General features: G+C 36.6%; 1 protein-coding gene across 1 annotated transcript in view; it reads left to right on the top strand.

Moving 5' to 3' along the window:
• LOC127634650 (transcriptional activator GLI3-like) overlaps positions 1 to 20,809 on the top strand; it is a 166,799-nt gene that overhangs the window by 90,655 nt on the left and 55,335 nt on the right. The gene's annotated exons all lie outside the window — the stretch shown is intronic.

The following is a 20,809-nucleotide window of genomic DNA, read 5'->3' as shown; positions in this document are numbered from 1 at the left end:
ACTTTATGCACATACAATGGAAGTCTATGGGGCCTCATAAACTTCCATTTTAAGTGCATTTCATTGTAAGTGCATTCTTTCATGGAACACAAAAGTAGATGTTAGGCAGAATGTTAGTCTCAGTCACCATTCACTCTTATTGCATGGAAAAAAGTTCAATAAATGATGACAATTTAAATTAAGTGAACTATCCCTTTAAGTAGCTTTTGATAGTGTCACTTTCCTCTTTTGTTATACTTTAATGTAACATTTACAGGTAGCAAAGGTGTTTGTAGATGTGTATCTGTACGTGAACAACTCGGGAGCAGTGACAGAGATGTGGGAGTGGATGTTAAGAAAGAAAAATTAAATTGTTTAAGACAAAGTTCTCCTTGGTGAGAATTAATCGTTATTAGCACTCTTAAATATATGCCTAAGAACTGACAGGATATTATTGTTGTACTTTCCCATGCAGCTCCTCATTACAGTCCGTAATTACAGTAGCTTTCACCTCGCGGCAGTGCCATCAATCAACACAGACTTCCTCAGCCACGAGTGGGCATCTATGACTTTTTAAAAAAACAGCAAAAGAAAGAAAGAAAAACAGAGTGGTAATGACCATCTCATTTCCTTCGACCGGTGCTGATTTGCTAGTTGACGAGGCAGAGTTAGCCAGTCCTGTCCTATTATTTGAGAAAGCTTTAATTGAAACATGTTTATTTATTGCCCCTTTGCTCTGAGTGGAAGCTGCAAGCGTAGCATTCTAAACGACACTAATGGCTGTGATATGAGGGGATGGAATTAAATTAAAAGCTCATAAAATGAAATATGCTTCATATTAGCAGTTTGACACTTAATTTGCCTCCGAATGAGCAGAGGAAATCACAAATTAACTGTCCTTTGTGTTTTGCTCCCTCTTTCCCGCGGCAGTCTTATTAGGCCATGGGAAAGCACAATTACCAAAGCAGGAAAATCACGTGGGTTATGAATTCATACGGGAGAGGGCAACGGTGTGGTATTCAATATTAAAGGGGGAGATAGAGAGAAAGGCTGGGCTAAACACGGGATGGATGTGTTGACTTGTGTGGTTGTTCTGTTTATTTGACTTACACAGGAAGTCATACTGTCATACTGGAAGTTAAGTGTGGTTCTGAAACACAACTGGACTAAAGGGTGAATTGCAAATGGCATTTTTGTGCACTTGAATATATCTATATACACTCACTGAGCACTTTATTAGGAACACTATGGTCATGACGTGGTCTTCTGCTTCTGCAGCCCATACATCTCTAGTTCCAAAGTGCTTTGCATTCTAAGATCCAAGGAGATCCCAGGAAATCAGCAGTTACAGAAATACTCAAACCAGCCCATTTGGCACCAACAATCATCCATGTGATTATCTAATCAGCCAATCTTGTGACAGCAGTGCAAAGTCTATGGTAACTCCGATAACTCCTCTGTACAAGAAATTCTGAGATGTGGGTTGGTGCTATTTTGGCGGCTCAAGGGGGACCTACACAATAGTAGGCAGGTGGTTTTAATGTTGTGGCTGATCAGTGTGTGTGTGTGTGTGTATATACAGTATATATGTGTGTACTGTATGTGTTTGGTTAATTTCTATTATATTGACTCAACAAATTTCAAAACTTTTATAGTGACAACAAATTTCTTCACTCTCTTGACCTTTCACCGGTCCTGACCTGGGATCAGCTCAGCTCTATTCATCCCAGTTTTAATTGATCACTTCTGCTTAAAAAATACTTGAAATGCTAAAGAGACACTCTCTGCAGGGCGCCTGTTTGCGAGTGTTTGTCTTGCTGACTTGCTCATTGTGTTTGGTGCTTAATGGTAAGTGTTCCCTCACTGTCTCAGTGTCTCTGTTGGCTTCAGTGTTATTTCCTCAGCCAAACAAAAGACATACACGCACACAAAGCTCAAGTGACAGGATCCAGTCTCCTCGGTGACTGGCTTGGACAAACGGAGGCATTCGCTGTAAGTCAATTGCCCAATGCTAGAGTTTACTCAAGAGTTAGAGTCCCTTGTGCAATTGAGAAAGCAATAAAATAGCACACTACTAGACACACTTCACACATACTTAATAGACTCACTGGCTTGGCTTACCAGTAAAGCTGTTTACTAGAAAAAAAAGGGTCTTTCAGAAAAAAACTGGGTGATTTGTGATTTGAGTGAATTTTGACATCACTGTATGGTCTGCACTTTAGTGTTCTTTGCATTTAGTAACTGAACTGAGCTTAATGTCAAAACATTAGGGGAAATTACAAGCACCTTAAATGTTGATTTGCACTAATTATGGTCAAATGAATAGCTAGGTAGGCAAGGAGATTTAGCTGGCTGTAGTTTATGATCGTTGTACTAGAATGTGTTTTTGTTGACAAAAGTATAAAGGTCTGTTGGAGATGTGACCTGGTGGTTGTACATTTTGCGCGGAGGTACCAACTGTATATGCAGGTCACCCGCGTTTGAATCCAGCTTGGGTCATTTTCCGATCCCTATCTACTATCAACATTGTCTTAAACAATAAAATGGCATAAAGCTCCAAAATAAAATAAAAGTGAAAGACTGTTTTACCCTAAAGACACCTCATGTTTTCCAGCAAGATGTATCATTCATTTTGAAATTGGAACATATTCTCATTATTTCTTCATTGTTTTCTTGACTTGTTTATTGTATAGGCCTATGCAATATTTTTACCTTCTCTCAGATTTTTACAGTTGGCCAAGGCATTGTTGCAGTGTTTGTTAGTTTGCCTTTCAAAGTAATGCAAGTTAAGCAAAATAAGCTAAATAAGGTGACGATTTGTTGTGTTGATTGTGATAATACTGCTGTGCATCTCAAGCCTATTTTAGAAAGCAAAACACAGCATAAAATCTCAGTGCATACATGCACCATTTGTGCTTTTGTGCGTGTGTGTGTGTGTGTGTGAGTGTGTGAGCCTGAGTGCTTTGAATTGTGTTATTTACATAAACTGTTGTCAGGGCGCCCAATCTGCACACAGAGTGGGGACGCTGTGTTAAGCATAAAGAACAGTCTCTTATCTCAACAGCACCCTACAGACGCAAACACATGCACCATCCTCTCTCCTTGTATAGGCCTACTTTCTTTATTTGTATATACTGTATATGGCCTCACTACAAAAGAATGTACAAAAAGTAACTTTGCAATTGTAGTAATTGAAGAGGATTCAGTTATAATCAGGGGTTTTAATCAGGGGTGCATAGAGATGATGCATGTATAAAAACAGTTTCTTAAATGTGCACAACTTTTCCAGCTATTTTAATGATCTATTATAATCATCTGAAGAAATGTTAGTTAATGTTCTTAATGAAAGTTATTATTAAAAATGTAATACTCTTGATATAGGACATACAAAATATGAAATGTTATGTGTTATGTCGGCAGTTATGTGCATTGGCATGTGACCTTTTCTTTAATATTTGTTACCTTAGTTGCATTACATATGAATTTCTCATGCTTCACTAAATGTAGCCAGTTTAACTTAGAGGGATAGTTCACCTAAAAATAAGTTACTCACCCTCATGCCACCCCAGATGTGTATGACTTTATTTTTTCTGCTGAACACAAACAAATATTTTTAGACGAATATCTCAGCTCTGTAGGTCCATACAATGCAAGTGAATGGGTACCAAATTGAAGCTCCAAAATGCATATAAAGGCAGCATAACAGTATTCCATAAGACTTCAGTGGTTGAATCCATGTCTTCAGAAGAGATATGATAGGTGTGGATGAGAAACAGATTAATATTTAAGTCTGTTGTACCAGAAATTCTCCTCCCGGCCCAGTAGGTTGTGAAGAATGCAAATCGCCAAAAGCTAAAGAAGAAGAATGTGAAAGTGAAAGTGGAGATTGCTAGTTAAAAACTGACTTAAGTATTGATCTATTTCTCACATAAAGCTATCATATCACTTCTGAAGATATATATTTAACCACTGTAGTCTTATGGATTACTTTTATGCTGCCTTTATGCCCTTTTGGAGCTTCAAACTGTTGATACCATTCACTTGCATTGTATGGACTAACAGAGCTTAAATATTCCGCTAAAAATCTTTGTTTGTGTTCAGCAGAAGTACGAAAGTCATCTGGGATGGCATGAGGGTGAGTAAATAAAGAGAGAGTACATTTTTATTTTTGGGTGAACTATCCCTTTAAGAAATTTTCTCTTTTTTTATTTCTTCCTTGTTTCATCAAAGTTACAATAAATGTCATATAAATTATTACAGTTATTTCAGATAAACCAGCTTAATTCCATGATCCTCAAATTGCTAAATATAAAGTCCCATAAAGCTCTGTAATCTTAAATACTTAGTATTTATGATATCGTAATGGCTATTCTAATATCCCTACATGGAGTTTAAGTCTAAAGTATGGTATCCTTTACGCCTTCCCCCTTCAGATTTAAGAGCTTAGCTTTCTCTCTCTCTCTCTCTCTCTCTCTCGCTCTCTCTCTCTCTCTCTCTCTCTCTCTCTCTCTCTCTCTCTCTCTTTCTCCCTCAAATCCGTTGCTCCTGCACTGCGGTGTGAGGACAGGCGGTCAGGCAGTGGCTGGCCTTATGATTAATGATGTTTATACTTGACAGAAAGCCCCTTTATTTATCTGCATTGCTGCTTCACAGATATCATCAGTCAACTGAATGAAAAATATTCACTCATACCAATTTTGCTGTATAATTGAGTGGAGTCACTTCCCTTCTGTCGACTTTTGCCTCCTTTCTCAGTCTCCCTTGCTCTTTTTATCCCCTCTCTCTCTCTCTCTCTCTCTCTCTTTCTCTTCTGCTATCTGGCCGTCTTATCATCGCCCTAGTAATTTTCACACTGCGTTGTATGATATGGAGAGGCTGGCTTTAGCCGTATTTGACATTAAGCCTCTTCAATTTTCACGAAAAGAAAAAGAGGGGGAGAAAATGCAAAGAAAGTTGCAAGCCACTTTGTGGAGACGTTCAAGAATGGGCAAAATACCTCCCCCTTTTTTCTCAAGCAATTTCAGGATTTGGAAAGGAGTGAGATAAATTCCTTAGGAGAAATGGGAGCAGACTGAGGTAATGTCTTTTTTTTCCGCTGCTTGGTAATACATTGGTTTCATCACTTAAATGCATGGCCAGACCTTTTTTTTTTGTTGCTTTAAGACAGACTGAGGAAGATAGGTATTATGGAGGTATCCAAATATATTTACAATGAAAAGATGAGAAAAAGGAGGAGAGGAGTGACAAAGAGAGAGAGAATAAAGCTACTTTTTTTCACATAATTTTTGTGCAAAAAGACAAGTATGAAATTATCATACAATCTTCAAACACAAATATAACAAGCACATGTGATTATGTGAGAACTGATTAAATGCTAACTATTAGGGAAATAAAGCTTTCAGTCTGTTTTCTTCATCAAAATTGCACACTTATCAGTAATAATCCTTAACAGTATTTTTCTTACACACACACACACACACACACAAACACGCACGCACACACGCGCGCACACACACACACACAGAGACAGTCTCAATAATAAGTCTCATAATTTTTAAATCAATTTTTACTGCTTTTTCAGTTTTGTTTGAAATTGCATTCAGTAATTAGTTTGTTATATTTATATTTTAATTAGATTTTTAAATCTAAGGATTGTTTTTTTTTTTTACAGAAAACATGCTGTATGAAATTTCTTAATTATTTTAGGAAATAATGACCAAAATAGAAATTATTATTAATATTGAAAAATTATTTTTATATTTGTACATAAACAAAATTGTTTAAGTTGTTAACAATATCTCATTCTTTGTATAAAATATTTTTAAAGATTCAAGTTTTTTTTTTTAAGCGCCACATATTACACATGTGACAAATACATTCTGAACAGCAGATAGAAATGTTGTTGTTTAATTGACAGGATAAATCCATGTAATCAAATTCAGGCAGTTTAAAGAGGGTGACTGACAGTAATTCAATGTCACTCAATGGGCCACGTCCTCTTTTAATTGGGCTTGAAAAGACACACCCCTCTCTTACACACTCTTTCACTCGCACACACACAACAAACTGTCAAAAAGATTGCTTACTCTGCACTTTGAGTTATCTGCTGTTAATTTCTAAATGTTCATTCTTCTTATTTTTTTTTAAAGGAATGTTCTAGGTTTAATACTAAGTATTTGTGAAATAATAATAATAATATTATTATTTTTTAAAATATGAATATAAGGCAATTACTGTACAATGGAAGTGAATGGGGCCAGTCCATTAACATTCAAATACACACTGTTTCAAAAGTATAGATGTAAACATTATACGTATTAATATGATTGTGATGTGGTAAAAACATTTATTCATTTACTTGTTTGTGTAAAGTAATATTCCATTTTACAACTTTGAAACCCTTTAATCTTGGATATAACTTTACACAGAAAAGGATAGTAAGTGATTTTATCACACTAAAATCATGTTAACTTGCATATTGTTTATGTCTTGTGGCTAAACTATTGAAGCAGTGAGTATTTTAACGTTCATGGACTGGCCCCATTCACTTCCATTGCAAGTGCCTCACTGTAACCACGATTTTTGCTGCTACTTTTTGTTTTTTAATAAAAAAGTCAAAATAAATTTTGTATTTAATATTATGCTGCTAATTGATCTAAATTTGTATTGAACCCAGAACCTTACTTTAGCAGATTCTGCAAATGAAAATATAAGAAATAAAAAACTAATATTTTAAAAGAAAAGCTGCTTAATATTTAAAGTAATCTTTTTTTTTTTTCCTACAAATGAAATTGGAAACTAATTGAACTATGCAATAAATCTTCTGTCTTTGCATATAGAAATGTATAAATTTGGATTGCAGTGATTGATTCCCTGTAGTAAAACTGATTTCACCCCATTGAGCTGTATTTCATTGGTGGATGAGTTAATGTGGAGGAGGACGCCGTCTATCCGGGTGTTGCATGTGCTGTGGCGTCGGGCCCCTGAGGAGGAGAACTGGCTCGAAATGTGCAGTTTCCATTAAGCACTGCAGAGCTGCGGGCCCTGCTCTCTTGCTCAGGGGGGCAGTTACAGCGTTCAACCAGCTTTACCGAACACAGCTATAAATCCTACCTGCTCTCAGCCAGAAAACCTCTCCTGCGCTCTCACTCTCTGTCCCAAACACTCTCCATCTCTTTCTAATTCTGTGTTTTCTTTTTACTCTCTCACACAACCCCTGTTTTACTCTTACATTCTCTGTAAAAGCACTGTGTAAATGTATTTTGCGAGTGAGGTATTTTATGGTCTTACCACATGGAGCTGCTAAAACATTTGGTTGTCTGAAATGAGGTGACCAGACATGATGTGATGGATTTAAGGCTGAGGAAAATGAATTCATTTTTACTTCTCCTATCTGTCACTTCAGTTCTCAAATTTCTCGCTTCATTTTATCGAAGTTGAAAAGCTTAGTTCAAACTGTTTTTTTTATTCAACTGTTGTTACAGGTGGTTTTTGTATAGTTGAAGGGAGATTTGTGTTTTGCAACCCTGACCAAACCATCTCCTCCTTTTTTCAAGGAGGAATAACTGTCTGTCAGTGAGGTCATCAGGTTAGTGTGTGTGAAAAAACATTTCCCTCAGACTTCTATTGCTTTGTAAAACATTCTTGTGCACATATATTCATACACATATACACAAATGGAATTTCAGAACCTCCTTTTCACAAGTCTGGCTTTCATAAGGAATTTGAAAGAAAGGATTTAAATTTGGTAAACAAATATGTAAATATGCCTTCCCAGAAATTTTTATTTATTTATGGAGATCTCAGTTATGAGACACAGCATAGCAGAATTGCAATCAGAAAACAGAAATCCTAAAATCCTAAAAAACTATGCATATAGCAGTGACTGTAACTAAATGTATAACTGGATCACAACAACCGTTTTGGTGAGAGATAATGCATATTGAATGTCAAAGTAACACAAAAGTCACCTCAAAAAGTAATAATATGCTATAAAAATATTGTAATATTATAATAAAAATAAAATAATAAAAATAAGGCTAAAAATACAGAATTTTTATAATCAGTGGCGTCATAAAATACGAGTAGTAAAAAATTAAATATAGGTCTACACTGTAAAAAAAGAATTGTAGAGCAATTCAATGCAATGATGTGTCGATGTGAATTTGTTTGTTTGCTAAATGCTAAAATTCTTGTTGAAAGAACTACAAATTTCTTGTTCAGCCAACTATCAATTCGCAATATGAGATCTTTAATTTTGTACATTTTTCAATTACCTTTATATGAAGTTAACTGCAATATTTGCCTCTGAAGATATGCCATGGACACACAACAGACCTCAACCCTTAACACACAAACATAAATAATGGTGACAATCAACAAACCTCATTAAGTTAAATATGAGCTCCTAACATCACCACACGATTGACTAACAGTGGTAACAAAAAAAACATAAAATAAGGTTTTAAAACAGCATAAATAAAGTCAGCAAACAGCAAAGAATAAGCTTAACCACATCATTCATTCATGCTGCAATGCATACAAGGAAACTCGCAAATTAGCAACATTGTTTAATATGAAATTGTTTGTTCCAACAACTCTGTTAGACTAGTTGGGACAACATTTGGGGGAATATTCTTGTTCTAACATGTGTTTATATTTTACATTGACTCAAATATATATCCTAAAATTCCTTAAGAGGAAATTATATTGAAACAGTGAGACAATTGTTAACAAATTAAGAGAATAAAACTATTAAACTAATGTGGATAGCATAGCACAGAAAAGTTGCTTAGAACTATTTAAGTTCATATTGAAATCTCAGACTGTTAATATCTTGGCAAATCTGAGCATGAGATGAGATATGATGAGATTACTGGGTTTTTTAAATCTGGCAAGAGGCCAGATACTTTTTCCCTTTGATCCTTTTTTATCTCGTTGTCTAGGAGAAACAATTGAGATATTACAGAGATCTCATTTGTTATTTTCTTTTTTGGTTATGTTAAAGCTGAAAAGTGTGTGTGATTTTGGATGATGTTCCCTGCTGCTGTACTGCAAACACACACACAGTTCGAACCCCTCATGACCGTTCACTCATGATTAAATATCAACGCACTGCTCTTGACATTTTATTAGTCGAACAAGATGGATCTGCTGGTGTGACTAAAGTAGGCTATTGCAGCCCACACCCTCCCAAAAGCCTGCCTGCTTTTACATGGCGGAAAAAATGGGATAGACTTTTGGGAGTAAAGAGTTTTTTTGGTCTCTGCATCCTGTGGTCATTTTTTTCCCTACTCGCACGGAGTCCTCTACTGAAATCTTATTTTACCCTCAAAGTCTCACAAACACACACACACAAAGACACCACAACTGGCCTACATCCTCCCCTTGCCTCACCTCTACTATTACCGTCTCTCTTCGCGTTCCTTTCCAGCTGTGTTAACTCCTTGTGGAGGTTACGTGGCAGATTGACTCAGTCCTGGGCCCCGTAACCTTGTCTTTGTGTTTGGCTCTGGGCACTGCCTCCGTGCCCCGTATCTGAAGACAAGAGCTGCTTTGAGAGGAGGAAGAAGAGATATATTCCCTTTCTTTCATTCCATTGTGTTGAAAACACTTCTGCGCTCTCCTTCTGTTTTTCTCGCCTCAGGCATGCTTGAGGAATCGGAGGGCGCCGGAGTGAGAGGTTAAACTCACGTATGCTGCATGTTCTGTCAGAGAAAAAATTGTAAATAAGTTCAACTTTCAAAAACACACTTCTCAAGCAATACCCTTGAACTGTGAAATAGTTCATTGCTCTATTGGGCTGAAACTTTTCAGATGAGATTGCTTTTAAATGCACCATGGGAAAGGTAAGATGTAGCAAACAAATTAAAGATGACAGTTTGCTTATTTTCAGTTCTTTAGGTTTGCTGATTCACATCAGAGAAGCCAGGAAAATAGCTAGTCTAATTTGTTCCGCACTTGTCTTTGATATCTTGACTTGAGTTTCCTGTGTTGACGTTGTTATTTGTAGCGGCTTTATCACGATGGTTGAAATTACATTTAATTGTGGTGTAAAAATGCATTCCCAAACATCTTGCAGGGAACTTTGCATTGCAGGGTGCTGGAACTTAAACATTAGGTTTACAAGGGAAGAAGTTGCTGTTTAGTTGCTCAACAGTGTTTTACTATGTTTTGGAAAATAAGCCAACAGAGCAGAAGAGATTGTGTAAACTAAGATGATTCTTTTTGGGAGAACTGGAACATAAACTTTCAAAATAGTGGCTTACACCAAATGCCCTGCAATTTTGGCTGTAATGAATACACATACACATACACACACACTCAAACTAAACTTGAGTTTTGAGTGTGTTTATGTGTATTCATTACAGCCAAAATTGCGTTCTAAACATTCTTATTTAGAGAATTTGCATAGTATTACATTAGACAAATTCATATTTTATGTGCATATGAAATCCACATTAATTACCAGGAATGCACTGCTACAAAATCTGTGTGCCGATATCCGGTTATTTAAAATAATATCTGCTGATACCGATAATTTGGTGGTTCTGCTTTTAAATTCTACATGGTTTGAAATGGTTGATAATTAATTTCACAACTTAAAAGGAAATGGTCATAATTAGAAAATAATCAGCAATATCAGCTATTTTTTAACTATTGGCCGATGTCTGCAAGTGCAGATGATTTAGTTTATCATCTAATAGCGATGTTTGGCCGATACATCAGTGCTCTCTACTGGAGGTTGACCGATAAATCGGATTTACCGATTAACTGGGGACAATATTTGCATTTTTTAACCATTAGCCATTGAAAAAAATCGACACTGATAGACTCCGATCGTTTATAATTAAATTTTTTTATTAATTCCTCCATGGCTGGAGGGTTCTACAGTCTGAACTCACTGGTTCTACGATATAATGGTGCCCTGTAGAGGTTAAATCAAATACAATCTCTGACTCAACTTGGAGTTTGTTGTGCAACGTAATTAGACTATGCAGGAGGGATGGATGCTTCAAAAGTGGATTTAAAACATCGACAGAGAAAAGCAAGGTATGTATTAATTAGTTCAAATAGTTATTAAAAATAAATCAATAATGTCAGTAGTGATGAAGCAGACAGTCTCTATAAAAAAAAGCTCTTAAATCAAACACTTTAAAGACAACACCTTGGGCCAAATGGCAAACAACACGTTTGACCTGTAATATTTGAATGAATACATTTCAGATGGCAAAGGTTTTGAAGAAGATACCAGTGTGACAGAAATGTATTAAAGTATCGCCATTGAAAGCGATTCTTACTAAAGTTCAGCACTATTTTACATTGAGTGAAAAGTTTGCATTCATATCATTTTAAAGACTATTGGCAGAATAAATGCTCAAGAATGAGGAAGTTCAGGTGGGATGCCAACATTTCACAGTCATATGATCTGATACAACACTTCGGTTTCTTTGAAATCCTGTCTGCGGCCAGTCAGGAAGAAAGCGAAGAGTTGAGTGCACAGAAACTATTTTGCCTTCTTATTTTACAACCATAAATTACTGCACAAGAGATCTATATGCTCTTAAAGGAAACACTTTAAAGACAGCACCTTGGGCCAAATTGCAAACAAACACATTTGATCTGTAATATTTTAATTAATTTCAGATGGCAAAGGCTTTGAAGAAGATACCAGTGTGAAAGAAATGTATTAAAGTATCACCATTGAAAGTGATAATTACTCAAGTTCAGCATTGAGTGAAAAGTTTGCATTCATATTGTACATTTTAAAAACTATCAGCCGAATAATTGTTTATCGGCCTGTTTTCCCACCTTAGTTATCAGTATTGGCAAAACACACTAATGGTCAACCTCTAATCTCTACTATTACCTTTATTAATAGGGAGACCAGGTGTTGGTTGGCCCACTTTTCATACTTTGTTGAATATCTAGGGTAGAACAAAGAGTTAAGAGATCCGAAGTTGGTGTAAATGAAAGCTTATGTTCTTATTTAAAAAACAAACCTATGCAATGTCACCAAATATTTATTGACTTTTGTTAATTAATGTTCAAAATTATGTTGTGCATTTGTGCCAACCAACCCCATAAGAGGGTTATATGAGGTACTGTAGATGTAGTTTGTTAGCAGCAAGTGTGTGTACACGTACATGTGGGTTCCTGTAGGCGTACATATAGGGGTATTTTGTCTCAAGTTGAACCCAAAGTCAAAAATTCACATATGACTCTAGTAGGGAATTAGAGATAGACTACACAGCTGAGATTAAACTGACTTAATCTTTCTGTCTTTCTCTCTTTCTGTCTGTCTCTCTCACTGTCTCAAGGCCACAGATGGGACAGTCTTCTGGTTCTCTTGGGGACAATTGGGGCGTTCCCTGGTGGTCCTAAAGGGAGATGTTCATTTAGTAGAATATTTATCTCAACCCTTGTCACCCTCCCAGCTCTTTCATCTCAAGCTCTTCTTTCTATCTCTCATTGACGGTGGGTGTGAAAAGGACATCAATTCAGAATTAAGCGAGGGCTCAATTCCTCCTCTTTTGCACAACAATCCTCTCACCTCCAATAAAACCATCTTGGTTACAGCTTTAGATGGTCTTTTTGTCATTATCAGAGATTTGTGCAAAGCCGCTGATGCTCAGGAATGAGGAAGTTCAGGCGGGGTGCCAAAATTTCACAGGGATATGATCTGATACAACACTCCGGTTTCTTTGAAATCCTGTCTGCGGCCAATCAGGAAGAAAGCGAAGAGTTGAGTGCACAGAAACTATTTTGCCTTCTGATTTTACAACCATAAATAACTGCACAAGAGATTTATATGCTCTTAAAGGAAACACTTTAAAGACAGCACCTTGGGCCAAATGGCACAAGTGTTTAACAAACACTTATTTATAAATGTTCAGTCTCCTCGTCTGTTCAAAAATGTACATTCCAAGCAGTCACTATGATGCCTCTACCTTATTTGTGTTGTGTTTGATTTCCAGATTAATTTCACGTTGCTTGTCACCTCTGTCTTTTGGAGCATGCATGTCGAGCTACAATCGCATTATCTAGTTATCGATGGCCAGTATTTCTCGCCATCTGTCATGTTGTCTCTCCAACGTTCTAATCATACATCATTCCTCACACCCTGTGCTTTCCTCTGCCCCTCTCGCTATTTATTTCTCTCTCTCAGGTTAGCTTTTACACTTTCTAAACTTTTCTGTCTCTCTCTCTCTCTCTCTCTCTCACTCTCTCTCTTTGCCCTCTCCTAGCCTCTCTCTCTGTGTCTCTGTTCTTTGATCTCATTGAAAAGAGGAACATTAAAGAGCCGCTGTTTCCGCTGTCAGGGGCCCTCTCCAGTTTCCCCTCGCCATTCTCCTGTCCTCTCCTCTCTTTCACCACTCTCCTACATCCCTTACTCTCATATGCCCACACTTTCTTCTGTTCTCTCCTCCTCTCGCTGTCGAGTCTGGAGTTGTGGCATTGCACTCCAAGAAGAATTTGTGCTCTGGTCAGAGAATTTTAGGATCTCATTCTCTCTCATGTCAATCTGGAGGTGTGTTTTAGACCGGAATCTGCTAAATGCAAACTTCCTGATGGTTTTAGGAAATAAAAGACAGCTGCTACCATTAATTGTCTAGTGCATGCCTTAAAGGTGAAGTGTGCAATTTCTGCCTCTAGTGGCACCAAACAAAAGTGCAAAAATAATGATTGTTGATAAGGAAGCCAGGCATTTGAACTACTGTATTTTTCTGTTGTTTTCTTTTTAAGATCACAACTTATTTTATGGCCTCTGTGAGCTTCTGTATGTTTAGAAACAATAATTAATTAGATGTATTTGTGTAGCAGAAAGCAATAGAATCACATAACTATATCTACATTTTCACGAAATGATTTTGATATGTCTCGGTGTACGTATCGCGGCAGTTTCCTGCTAAAGTGAACACATTGCCTTTTAGACAAATCACGAGTTAAACAGCAAATTATCAGTTCATAAACAATACATTTTCACCCCATTCCTCACTCAATGCTATCTTATGACATCAAAACACCTTTACTATAACACATGACTTGTAAAGCGATACATTTTAATGTTTGCATTACATAACCAACTACATTTACAAGTTTTTTTTTTTTTATCTCACAATTGCTTTTAATGACACTATTGGTTAGGTTTAGGTTTAAGATGTAGGGTAGAGAGGTACTCTGTTTATGAGAATATTTCACTTGCTTTTAGCGCCACACAGTGGACATTTCACCTCGAAACTGCTGTGATATTGTATTATACCACGTAATATCATTTTGCTAAAATGTCGCCAGTCACGTAATTTTATGAGATCAGGCTGTTACAAGGAGTACTGTCTTAAAAAACCCCAGTGAGCAACCCAAATGTCAAGATGTTTAGGAGATGAGATGACATTGGAAGCCTAAAACAAGTGATTTTCTAAGTGAAGCTGAAGAGAGAAGGGTGTGGGTTCTTTTGACATGAGCCAGTAAGCAACCCTCCAGAACCCCCTAGCAATCATAAAGCAAAGTTCCAGAAACACTCTGAACATCTAAGCAACTGCATAGCGTTCGGTACACACTAGCATCGCCACTCACATATGCTTCAGAAGTTATTTTTGCAATTCTGTTTGGTGCCACTAGGGGTGCAGAAATGACTTGCATGACCTTTATGGTAAACAAGAGCATTGTCACTAATAGGTGCAGCTGGTGTTTACAGAATCAAAGAAGAACATCAAAGTTTATCATGTCCCCCCTCTCGTATTTGTATTTGATACACATTTGCGTGTGTTTCAAACAATGTAAGCTAATGCAACCTAATATTTATTTTACTCTCACCATGTGTATATATTTGCAGAACGACCGCTCTGATCATAGCAGGGAGCCGTAATGGCCAGTTTGTTTAAACTGCAAAAGTCACAGTGTTGTTAAGCTCTCTGCCAGCATAATATTAACACGGCCTGACACCATTTCCTGCCGAAGAATAACACAATCACGTCAGTCCAAATTTGCTCATTTCATCTTTCCACTGCAAGCAAGGCCTAACGAAGAGAAGTAACAGTCCTGAATGAACTCGTGACGGTGTGCAGAAGAAGAAAATGAAAGAGAGAGAAAACAATGAAAGAGTATGTGTGTTTGTGGAGGGGGGTCAGGAAATGGTTTCCATATGTGGCGCCCTCTCTCTTTTCTGTCTGTCTGATATAATCATTTTAAGAGCTGCACGAAGCACAAATAAACATTTCTTTACCAGTATTTTTGTCACATTTTCTAGTAAAACAAGATAAATTGCAGGCAATATTAAGACCTGTTTTTTATTGGCCAACTGTTTTTTCTTCTTCTTCTTATTATTATTATTATTATTGTTTTTAGAGTAAATCTTATATTTGTTCCATCCAACCATTTTCTGAATGTTTCTACTCCATTTGCCCAGCCTGACCTTACTGAACCTCCATTGGCCTTCAACACTGAGGGGTTTAGTGTTTAATACAGATCTCAAATCAAGTGCAAGTACTTCATATGGTTGAGAATATTCTTGCACTCTCTACTACTCTCTCTCTCTCTCTCTCTCTCTCTCTCTCTCTCTCTCTCTCTCTCTCTCTCTCTCTCTCTCACACACACACACACACACACACACACACACACACACACACACACACACACACTACATTCCTTCATGTCAGACGGAGTTCTGTCATGCTGATTTATGAGTCCAAGCTCATGCATGCAGTGTCGAGTCACGAGAGAGATGTACACATAGTGTTACTGCCGTAAGAATGTTTTCAAATATATATATATATTATGTGTGGGTTTGTGTACCTATATGTATATATATATATATATATATATATATATATATATATATATATATATATATATATAGGTACACATACATCTTCAGACATGCCTGTGAACACATACTTGCTCAGTTTTTGGGCCTGCCCTTTCCATTTCAGTTCACACGCACCCTCTCTCTGTTCTACTCTTTCAACATCATTCTCCATTTTTCTCTTCCCTTGTCTTTCTCATGCCTGTATTGACTGATAACTAAACATTGCTCTCTGCATTGTGCTATTTAAAAATGTTTTCTCTTTCTCTCTCAAGAAGAACATTCAGTGCATTTAATTTCATGCAATGTATATCAGAGTGAATCAGAATAGTGTTGAAAGATTCCTTCTTTGATGCAGATTCTTTATAATAACTGTGAGGGAGAGCTTTATTTAAGAGTAAATATGTAAGATGTGAAGATTTGTCACAAGCTTTTTTTTTCGTGTAAATTGGAAAATGTATCTGGAGGGGGAAAAAACTGTTGGAGTGACTGCATCAAACTTTACAATTACATTTACAGTAAACACAAACTGGAAAATTAAAAGCAACCTAATTCATAAGTTTGAAAACTTAACATTAAATTAAAAATATAAACATTATTCCTGGCACATGCACATACAAAATACATTTCTTAAATAAAATCTATAATGTATGTGGTGGGGCCAGTAAAAATGTTGTCAGGGCAAGTAAAAATCAGAACAATGGCCTGACCCAGCCAGCAGAAAAAAATACTGAGCTCTGCTTGTTTACATCAGCAGAATAGAGAAACTGTTTCATAGGCTGAGAAAATTATGTAAGATAAAAACATGTTTTTTTATTATTATTATTATTATTAATATTATTATTCTAACATTCTGTAAAGGGGTATAAGGGAAAGGAGGAGGCGAGAATCGGCTTGGCAATATAAATATTAGTTCAATAATAATCTGAACCAAAAATACACAAACATAAACACACAGAGCAGCTGCCTGTAATTCTCTCTCTCTCTCAAACCGTCGTCACCGGCTGCCTTCATCCGTCGCACGCCCCCATCAGGCTGATTGGGGACCGGGCGTGCGTTGTTACAGCCCGGTCCGCCCTCCTCCACTCTACATATTCACACATGAATCTTGCACAATAAGACCAGGAAAATGTAAAGGGGTCATGTTTTTTTTTTTTTTTTTTTTTTTTTTTATTTATTTTTTTTTACTTTATTATTTTTCTTGAGGTTCACTTATAATGTTTGTAAAGGTTTTTGCACTAAAAACAGTCATAATATAACATTAAATGAACTTTTCCCACCCTGTCTCTGGCCCTCTGTCTGAAACACTCAGTTTTCTGTGCTGTCCCCTTTAAGACTTCAATATACACGCCCACTGTGTTATGATAAGCTAACATCTTTGAAGCGATTTCCAATAATGAAAGAATGAACATATGCAATCAATTTACAAAATCTCCTGAAAGCAATCAGTCCATTCAATCATTAATCATTGTATGTCCAATTTTATGTGAGTTGTTGTGACTGAAATAACAACCGAAAACTAAACAAAGTCAGGATACTGTTTCTGCCGAATACTTATATTACTAGGCATACAAGATAGAATAGTGGAAATAGTCCAGACTAACACAAGGTGTGAATGTAAAGGGTTAATAAATCTGTAACCAGCTGTAATGGATGGTCAACCCGAGTGTTAGCCTCTGTTGTGTGGCAACTTCAATATGCATCCCGTGTAATTGGAAATATGATTTTTGTTCCCTGGTGGGGAACACAACAACATCTGGGGACTTTACTTGACATATTGATCTTTTCGTTGGTTAAAAGCAAACTTCAGTAACAATATTACCACTTTCAGAGTTGAAGTACCTCAGCCGCTCTATCAGTTCAACTTGACGGGATACTGAAATTAACACCTCATTCCTGCGTCACTATGGGACCGATTTTAAAATGAGTCAAGTAGAAACAATAAACTGGAGAGGAAGTTTTGAAACTTACATTATGTTTTTGTAGTACAATGACCTCTTATATATCAAAATATCAAGTGAAATTTGATTACTAATGACATGACCCCTTTAATAAGAGGGGTCCGTTTTGATTTCCTGTTGTCTACTTCTCAGCCTTCCCGGTCCCTCACAATCACTCTCAAAACGTCCATACGAGTTGCTCTCTCTCCTACACATTTCACTTTTTAAATATATCACCTATCAACTTGCTCTCTTCTGTTAGTGACTGCATCCTCCTCCAAGTTAAAACTATTTAGCACATAAACCATAACAGTCAGGATATGCAACTGTGTAAATCATCCCTGTGTTATAACCATGTTTATAACCTCTTTTGGATGCTCACGCTTTCTCTCTCAATCCTGAAATGCTCTATTACACCTAAAACAGAGTAGTCTCACTGGGATATAACAAGAGGCTGTTTGTCTTCCTGTACCTTCTAAAACAAGATAACAATGAGTGTGTAAAGATTTGAAATCGCTGCAGTCCATTTGTGGGTTTAAGGGGGTGTAAATCAGGCACAGTTCAAGTTAGGTCGTTTTTTTGCCTCTGCTGAGGGCAATTGATTTTGTAGCAGTGTGAAAGCTACTATTGCAAATATTGATTTTGAAAGAAAGTGTCATGATAGGAGATAAATAATCTTTGTAGGTTCTTTTGTCATTATGGTCATGAAAGTTTTGTTGTGTCTGTATGTATGTGTGTATGTGCATGTGTGTGTGTGCATGTGTTGTATTCTGGTGATACGGTCCAAACTCCTTTATGGCATGAGTATATGTTTGTTTCTATAGTTGTTTGCTGATGTTTAATGATTATGAACACACACACCATGAGGGTGCTGTCAATCACACATGCATGCCTGCACACACACCTGCTACCAGTATGCTACACCATAGCTGTATATGGGTGTGTGTGTGAGTTAGTGGAGGAAGTACGAACATGTCTTGTGATTGTAAGACGTGCAAAATGGCCCGTATTGCCCAGATAGAAAAGACAGTGAGCTGTTGACTCAGATCTTTTGAAAGCCAAACACATTTTTGGACAAACATGAACCTGAACGGATCTGGTGAACTAAAAACTGGCACATTCTTTGAGCCATAACAAAGGCATGTGATATTCAGAGATTAATAGACATCATATTGTAGTTATATATTATAGTTGTCATGTTATCCTTTGTTGAGCCTGTTCTGCCTATGCATATCAATCTTCATTGAACGACACCTCTGATTAGCCACTGGTTGGTCAATTTTCAGATTTCTCTCACCAGTGATATTGAGTAGTATAGTGGTGAAAAAGTTCAGCACTGAGATCCTTTCACGGCGTGTTAAGAGTAAAAGTTTGCATTGATGCGTTCCGTGTAATGTGTGTCCAAAGATGAGATCCACTCAATCCATTGGTCATTGAATAATGTTTTTTTCCCATATATATCCTTTCTGTTCTGTACAGTCAGTTGTTCATCATAAACAATAACAATAACTACAAAAACGTTTAATTCTAATCACACATAGCACGGATGTGTTAAAGAAGCTATTCGATTCTATTCATTAATGTTCGCTCAAACAAAACACTTCTGTTAGACACTCGCTGAACTGCTGCGAATCTTAAAGAGACTGCACCTATTTAACATTTGTTCTACATATCAGTATAAATACGTATAAATTGTATAATTAACACTTTTAATCATGTCCTCGATCTGTACATAAATTACATAAGGAATGTCCCTACCATCAGAGCAATTCAAACTTGATGGGACAACCTTGAAACAGTAAATACAGTATTTGTGATGCCATACATGCAGTTTCAGGACAACAAATTTATTGATTGAATACATGGAATCTGTAAAATGTAAAAAAACTATTTGACTAAAATAATATCTAATGATAAAACAAAAATGCTAAAATCAATATTTTCATAATGTAGTATGTTAGAAGGCCCTTTGTATAATTAATAGAATTAGCTGAGAGGGAATTTCTTTCATATACAAGCAAAATGGACATATCTGAAATAGACCCAAAAATAGACCCAAATGGATCAGAATTCAAATCAAATCAAATCAAAAGCTTGTGAATCGGTATCAAATCGAATCAGGAAATCAGTACCCAGCTCTAACAAACAATGCAATTTGTCTTTTTCTATGTTTATTGATGATTTAGTGATAAACGGCACTATTTATCTTGACATTATACTTTTAACTTATTTTTTATTATTATATGAATTATATGAATCTAATTGCTAAAATCAATCTGACTTCTCAATGCTACCGTATACAATGTATATATACATGGGCATGCCAAATTCCATTGACTTTTTACTTGTTGAGACCTTTGTATGGTTTAATTGTACTAACAAAAAGGAGGGGAATTTTGTTGTTTCCATTCTTGTCCTTCATTATGAGTAACAGGTCAAGCTCTTTCATTATCGGTTGAAGTACTGTAGACTCCAGAGGCTGACAGAATAAAATTGAGAGGGGACAAACTTTGGTGTGTAATTGGGTCCATCCGGTCTTTTAAAGATGTCACTTGAAGTCAAAAAATTCTATAGGGTGTCTGACGGCACTTTATTTTCTTTTCTTGTGTATAGCTTGACTCTCTCTCGTTCTAAAAGTGCTACAAGGGCCAATTGCTTATTTATTTATTTTAGTTATTAGTTATTTTAATGGCTTTAACCCTTAAACAGGTAAGAGTGGAAAATAATTACCCAAAACATTATTTCATTTAACTTTTTGTCATTTCTTTGTCACAATTAATATTAGCAGTTCTATTGTTTTTTTTTAATGAAGAATAGTACGATTAATATTTAATTAATTATCACAAAGTCAGGATGTCCTGCACCATGGGCGGCCATGTTGGTTTTAGGTCAGTCTGACCCACATAATCGGGGCAGTGGTGGCTCAGTGGTTGAGGCTCAGTGTTACTGACCAGAAGGTTGGGTGTTCAGGCCCCAGCACCACCAAGATGCCACTGTTGGGCCCTTGAGCAAGGCACTTAACTCCAGGTTGCTCCGGGGGGATTGTCCCTGTAATAAGTGCACTGTAAGTCGCTTTGGATAAAAG

This window comes from Xyrauchen texanus, chromosome 41 (assembly GCF_025860055.1).
Source record: "Xyrauchen texanus isolate HMW12.3.18 chromosome 41, RBS_HiC_50CHRs, whole genome shotgun sequence".
In the NCBI taxonomy this organism is placed as follows: Eukaryota; Metazoa; Chordata; class Actinopteri; order Cypriniformes; family Catostomidae; genus Xyrauchen; species Xyrauchen texanus.
This window is presented reverse-complemented; position numbering and strand designations above follow the sequence as displayed.